Consider the following 6,605-nt stretch of genomic DNA (forward strand, 5'->3'; position numbering starts at 1 on the left):
ATACCCGTGGTGGGCAGAGCACAGATAGCCCAATGTGTAGCTTTGTGCTTAACTTCAATCAAACATAAACAACCAAATATTTTATCCATTAACGATCTGCTGAAAAGTTTTAATAATGTCTACAGTTTACCACTTTTACCCGCTCAATCAGACTTGAAAACATTATAAAAGTAAACAGTTTATAAAATATACGCTGAATACTGTGCAATGAAAATGAAACATCATAAGAGTGGCAGTCACGTCCCACTCTTTGGTGAGACAAGCGTAATCAAAGCTTATACTTAAGGGCGGTTCTCGAAAATAGCTTGAGAAAGTTTGTGCGAACATCTGAAACAGGAAATATCTTGGGAGATTTCACGTCTGTTGATTTAGAAAGTACCGTTGGACAAACAACATCTTTTTCAGTTAGTGACTTGAAGGTGTAGCTTACCAGAGCACGCTTGTAAATTAGCACTTGTATATTCTAGGTAGATTCGAGTCTCTAAGGATATAAAAATCCATTTAGACGATCACTATTTCAAGTGTAACTTTGGCAGATCTAAAACTCGACTGTTGAAGAACGTGTTTCTGGACGATTGGACCACACGAGTGAGTTTCTGATCAATTCCCTTGTCTCACGATCCCAAGTGTCTGAAAAACATCTGGAAGAGCACAAGAAAAAGCTGGAGGTAGACTTTACTTAAAGAAAGATCAACTCTATAGGGAACTTATAAGGAAATGTTTAACCCCTCTGTAACTTTCTTTTAAAAGCAGTTCACCAAATCATGATTTCTCTTCAAATTAATAACGCCGTAATTATCAAAATTAATATTATAAATTAATACCGAATCATGTTCAATACTAGTTATTTCTCCAATAATCTTAATTTAACATAAATAATTTAAATAAAATGAAAATAATAATGGACCCAAAATTTATTCTTGGGATACTTCGAAAGTAATTTCAATTTCATTACTTATGATTGTATACTTTTAACTACTTGTTTTCTATTTAATATTTATTATCTAAAAGAATACTTCTTATTCCATTTTTATATAATTTTGTAAAATAAAAGTTTACGTGAGATTGAATCAGAAGCTTCTGGATATATCTACAAGAAGATCCACTTATCATATTTTTACTATACACGTATGGAGAATATGAGAACAAAATTTATTGAATCTAAACATTTTATAAATCTTTCTTTAACTACTTCTTCAAGACTTTTTGATGTAAGTGAAAATGAAGCAGCCATTCTATACTTATAATGGCTGGAGACGGCTTGAATGGGTAATGAAGAAAAACTTTAATGTAAGTTTAACATAACAGCAAATGTACAACGTTTCGACAAGGTTTTGTCATCATCAGCTACAAATAGTTTACACTGGAACAGATACAGTATGGAACAAAGAGGTCACATGACCGGATACTGATGCACGACTTAGAAGAGATATCTTGGCACCCCAGGGTGTTGGTTTAGAGTAGGGTTGTTTTGTTCAATTAAGATGGATGTTTTGATTTTTCGTTTGTTTATGTTTGGTTCTTTGTTTAAAATTATGGTGTTTTTAATAGATATACTATGGTTTTTCTTCATTACCCCTTCAAGCCGTCTCCAATCATTATTAGTCTCAAAGTGGGTTCCTCGTCATCGAATTTGAATTCATTCTGTACTTAATTAGAAAATTTTCGCTACTTCCTTTGATATAATGACAGCATCATTTAAAATCTCTTGAAAAAATTCCTTCAATAAATATGTTACTATCAGTGTTCATTTATCAATATCAATTTTTAAAATTTCAATTGTAATTTTATCTTTTCTTGAAGTTTTTCTTTTTTTCAGAGAACTTATAATTTTCATAATTTCACGTTATCCAGGTTTTGTTAAATACATTGAATTGATAGTTATAATTTTATATTGTATTCAATGTAATTTATCTACAATTACAGCAGTGTTTGCTTATATCTTTCTTTACACTATATATATGAAATACTCATTAAAACCATTTACGTTTAATTGAGGCTGTTCATTAAATATAATATTCCTATTATCTATCAAAACACTTTCAAGTATTTCTTGCTTATAATAACTTATGTTTGTTTTATTTAGATGATTTTTATGAATTAACTAATTCAGTAGGGTTTGATATTTTTTTATTCATTCGTTTGAATCGATTTTAGTAATCCATCTCCTATCTGTAGTTTCAGATTTTGTCCTCTGTTCATTTTTACATATTTTATAAATGATTAAATTATAATCTCTAATATTGCACCTTGTATATTTAACTCTTGAGAACTACCGCGTCTTACATAGTATGTCGTTTCCAGACTGTCATAAGTTATACGCTTTTATCTATTTTTTAATGTCGGATTAGTGTTTAAATGTTTATCTTTTGCAAATTTGTAAGATATATCTAATTTATTAGCACAAAGATACGGGGAATTATCAACATGGTTTATCGCTTATATTTCACACTCAACACTTAGTAATATTTAGTGCTATAAACATATAAAAGTCCATAGACTGTCACATTAGCTTTGTATCATGCTGAAAACACATGATGCTACCGCTTTGGGAGAAATTAAAACTATAACCTTAAAGTGATAACAGTTTATCGTTTTCATACGAATTTAAACGACCTACTATATAAACTTTCTATCCAATAGTATAAGAATAGGTGGGAAGCTACTGGAGATTACTATATCAATCTTCAAGTGAGGGGTTCTGGAGCTTACTGTATTTTAATCAAAGTGGGAAAATGGTGTACGGCAGATAACTGTATATTTAATCAAAACGCGATAGTAGGGAAAATTCTTAGATAAGCGAAGAAACAAACAAATACCTCTCTTATTAGATACGTTAGTATAACAAACCTATTTTAAGGAGATGAGTTTAACTGATATACTGTCAGCATTTCATATACAATTAAGCTATGAAACACAGACTTCTGTACTACAAAGACCTTGTAAAATGTAAGATTCTAAATAGGTCTCCTCAGGAACTTTGAAAATGTTAGTCACTAGGTAATATATTTCATTTTTTTCTTTTGTCTTCAATCTATGATCATGAACATAACATTCTTACTAGTAACATACGTCAGTAATACGAACCAAATGACATTAAAAACAACAACAAAACAGTTCTAATATGTGTTCCTGAAACAAGATTTTCTGTTAGCCTGATGGTTATGGCGCTCGACTCGCAATTTGGGGATCGCGATTTCGAATCCCCCAACACACCGAACATGCTCGCCATTTCAGTCATGGGGGCGTTATAATGTGACGGTCAATCCAACTATTCGTTGGTAAAAGAGTAGCCCAAGAGTTGGCGGTGGGTGGTGTTGACACTCTGCCTTCCCTCTAGTCTATCACTGCTAACTAAGGGACGGCCAGCGCAGATAGCCCTAGAGTAGTTTTGCGTGAAACTGAAAACAAACCAAACAAACAGAATAGAATCTACCAATAAATCGCTATTCAATTACACATACAAGCCAATGAAATACCCTAATGGATCTACAGAAATATGATATATTTCTTTATGCCAACGGTCATTTCCTTTATGATGACGGCCATCTTTTTTTATGATATCATTTTCTGTAGCTTAAAGATAATAACGACCTCAAAAATGTCAATTTCATCTCTGACTAGCATGGTAGTGGGGAAAAAATACCACGCCTTGAGTGTCTACTACGCCTTGAATGTTAATTACTGAAACTAGCGGAAATATAGATATACTTTTATAAAATGAATGTAAGAAAAAAAAAGATGATTTTTTTATTGTTATAGAATTTTCCCCATTATCTAAATACACGCCAGTAAAGTCTATAGTGAGAATGATACTTTGTCCAAGTGAAACCTGTTTGAAAGAGCCATTCGTTTGTTTCCTATATACTGTTTTAGTTGGTTAATGGTAGATATATCTGGAACATGAATCCGATAATTCATGGTTTGCGATCCCTTGCTGCAAACACGCTGTCCGCACTTTGGAGCCATGGGTATACTATGACAGCGACGACGAAATCCCACTATTCTGTGAGCTAGGCATTGCCCAATAGTTTGGCGGTGGTGCTGTTGAATAGCTGTCTTTCCTATAGTCTAGAGAAAGATAAGCGCAGTGGATATGAATTAGTTGGGCGCTGTCTGTGATTTTGACCAGATAATGCGTACTTACTTTAATATGATAATTGTTGTGATATACGTAATTTATCAGTTGATATGTTTATGAATATCAAAACTGTCTTAATATATTTGATGTCCAGCTGTTCCTTTTAATAGGTGGTGGTTCAAACTAAAAATCCCACAATGCCTCAGCCTTGAAACTTGAACTTGTTGGTATGTATGAAAACGTTTCCCCAAAAATAAAAAAATAATCATTCAAATGCGGAAGTCATAAACTTATGGGGGGGGGGAGTTGTTTCTATCACAAGAGGGCATCATATAAAAAATGTGTAATTTGCATTTTATAGCAAAGTTACTACAGCTTTCTGTCACCGTCCCTAATGTTGAACAACTGACCAGAGAGAAGAAAGCCAGTAAACGGCGTCCTATCCCCCATCATTTACGCTAAAGGATTGACTGTTATTCTTATAGTGCTCCCACGCATTAAAGTACCGCTCGACTTGTCAGCTCCGTCAGTGCGTTTATATTTTCACCTTTTTTATCTTTTTTTTTCGCGTTCATTGTTGTAACTTATTTATAAACTTGAAAATGTTATCTAGTTCCAACAGTCCACAGCAATCTCTGCTTATAGCAGGATAAAAAAGAAATCGAAAATCAAAAAGTCTAAGACATTGGGGGAAAAAGAAACAATTTCGATGCTGGAGTACGATCAAAATACAACAACAGACATATGCATATTACCATCCAAATGTATTATACATGAAATGACAGCCTTTAAATTTTGGCTTTCTTCCTGTCCATTGGAAAATTAAGCTTTATGTCAGGAGATGAGCAAGTAACACGTTACAGCAACTACTACACAAGTTCTTCATCTTGGTATTTCTGTTGTAAAAAAGAAAGAAAAGTATGATTCAGGATATCTTTCTGCTGTGATATCTCATTTACTTCCTTTTGACGATGAAAAAAAAAGCTACATTTAATAGTTTTTTTTTAGTATAAGGACGTGGCGCCATCTATGAATATAATTAACGTTAACTTACGTCATATGTAATAAATGCTCAATAACAACAATAATAAGGAGTGGAGAGGGTTATGAACGTTCCAGTAACATGCCCCTTATTTCAAACTATCATCCGACAAAGTTTGGTTGAGATTGACTTAGCGACCTAGAAGTAATTAGATAACGGACAAACAAACAGACACAGATAATGATCCATACAACCGGTAACATATAGAATTAAATGTTAGAAGTGAGATCTTAATGACTTAAATACTTCCGATAATACGTGCGACGTTTATCAGTTGTCATACTGTTGTGTAATATATAAAAGGGCCGAAGTGGGCGCTAGCAGCGAGGGTACACAAATGATGGCCTAGGGCAGAATGGTCATAGAAGCTGTTTTTAGTTTGCCTGTTCCTTATAATTAAGACTATTTATTATTAATTGTAATTATTATTGTAGAATTTCAGCAGCTTTTCTGGTAGAAGTTATTATATAATTACAATTTCGAGAGTTGTCGAGACAGGTGGCAATAACTTTTTCTTTCGGAAAATTTCAAGAACAGTAAAATAATTTCTAAGCGTCATTATCTTGTTTGTTTAAACGCAAAACTGAACAATGGGATATAGATGACCCATAATTCAGCACTAGAAGCCTTCAAGCTTACTGCTGAACCACCGGGAGCCAACATCTAGTCTACGTGAAAGATTTAAAATTTCTCAAAACTTCAACTTCCTGCTAGCAGATGTTACTTGTAAGTAGCTTCCCCAGTGGCATAGCGGTATGTCTGTGGAATTATACCGATAGAAACCGGGTTTTGATATTCGTGGTGGGCAGAGTACAGATAGCCCTTTGTGTACCTCTGTGCTTAATAACAAACAACAACAACTTATAAGTAATTCATTTCTTCCCCGTCATTCAGACAACCAAACATCAAGAAACGAGGAAGAATTTGACAGCCTTTTTTCTACTAAGCATCTTCATGAATAAAATGGTGTAACATAATCTGGGAAAATATGGAATATGTGGAAAAGTCAGGGGAAATACCTAAAGTCGAGGATTTTTTTTTTGCCAGTAATCACTAACAGAAATGTATTGGCTATAGCTACTACGTCTAGTGTATAAGCTTAATAATTCACTTGAAGTAGCGCTAATTTCCGAGCATAATTTCCTTTATATGTATGTCTGTTTATATAAGGTGAATGGTAAGGTAAAACGTCAGGTATTTAATTTTAAAGTTTAGTATATAACATTAGCAGATATTAAAGGAAATGTGGGGCTCGTTTTGATCTAGTGTAGTTATCACGGTGACGTTAGTCCGAGGACCAATTTATGCGAAGGCCCGATAGTCCGAAGATGTAATTTTTTTGAACAGTTAAAATGTTAATTTGATTGTCTGATTAAATTTGTGAAATTTTATGATAAAAACACCCAAGTATATGAGCTAAAGGTTGCAATTTCTCATTAATGGTTTGTTTGAAGTTAAGCACAATGGGCTATCTGTACTCTG

Source organism: Limulus polyphemus, unplaced genomic scaffold (genome assembly GCF_000517525.1).
Source record: "Limulus polyphemus unplaced genomic scaffold, Limulus_polyphemus-2.1.2 Scaffold6769, whole genome shotgun sequence".
Taxonomy (NCBI): Eukaryota; Metazoa; Arthropoda; class Merostomata; order Xiphosura; family Limulidae; genus Limulus; species Limulus polyphemus.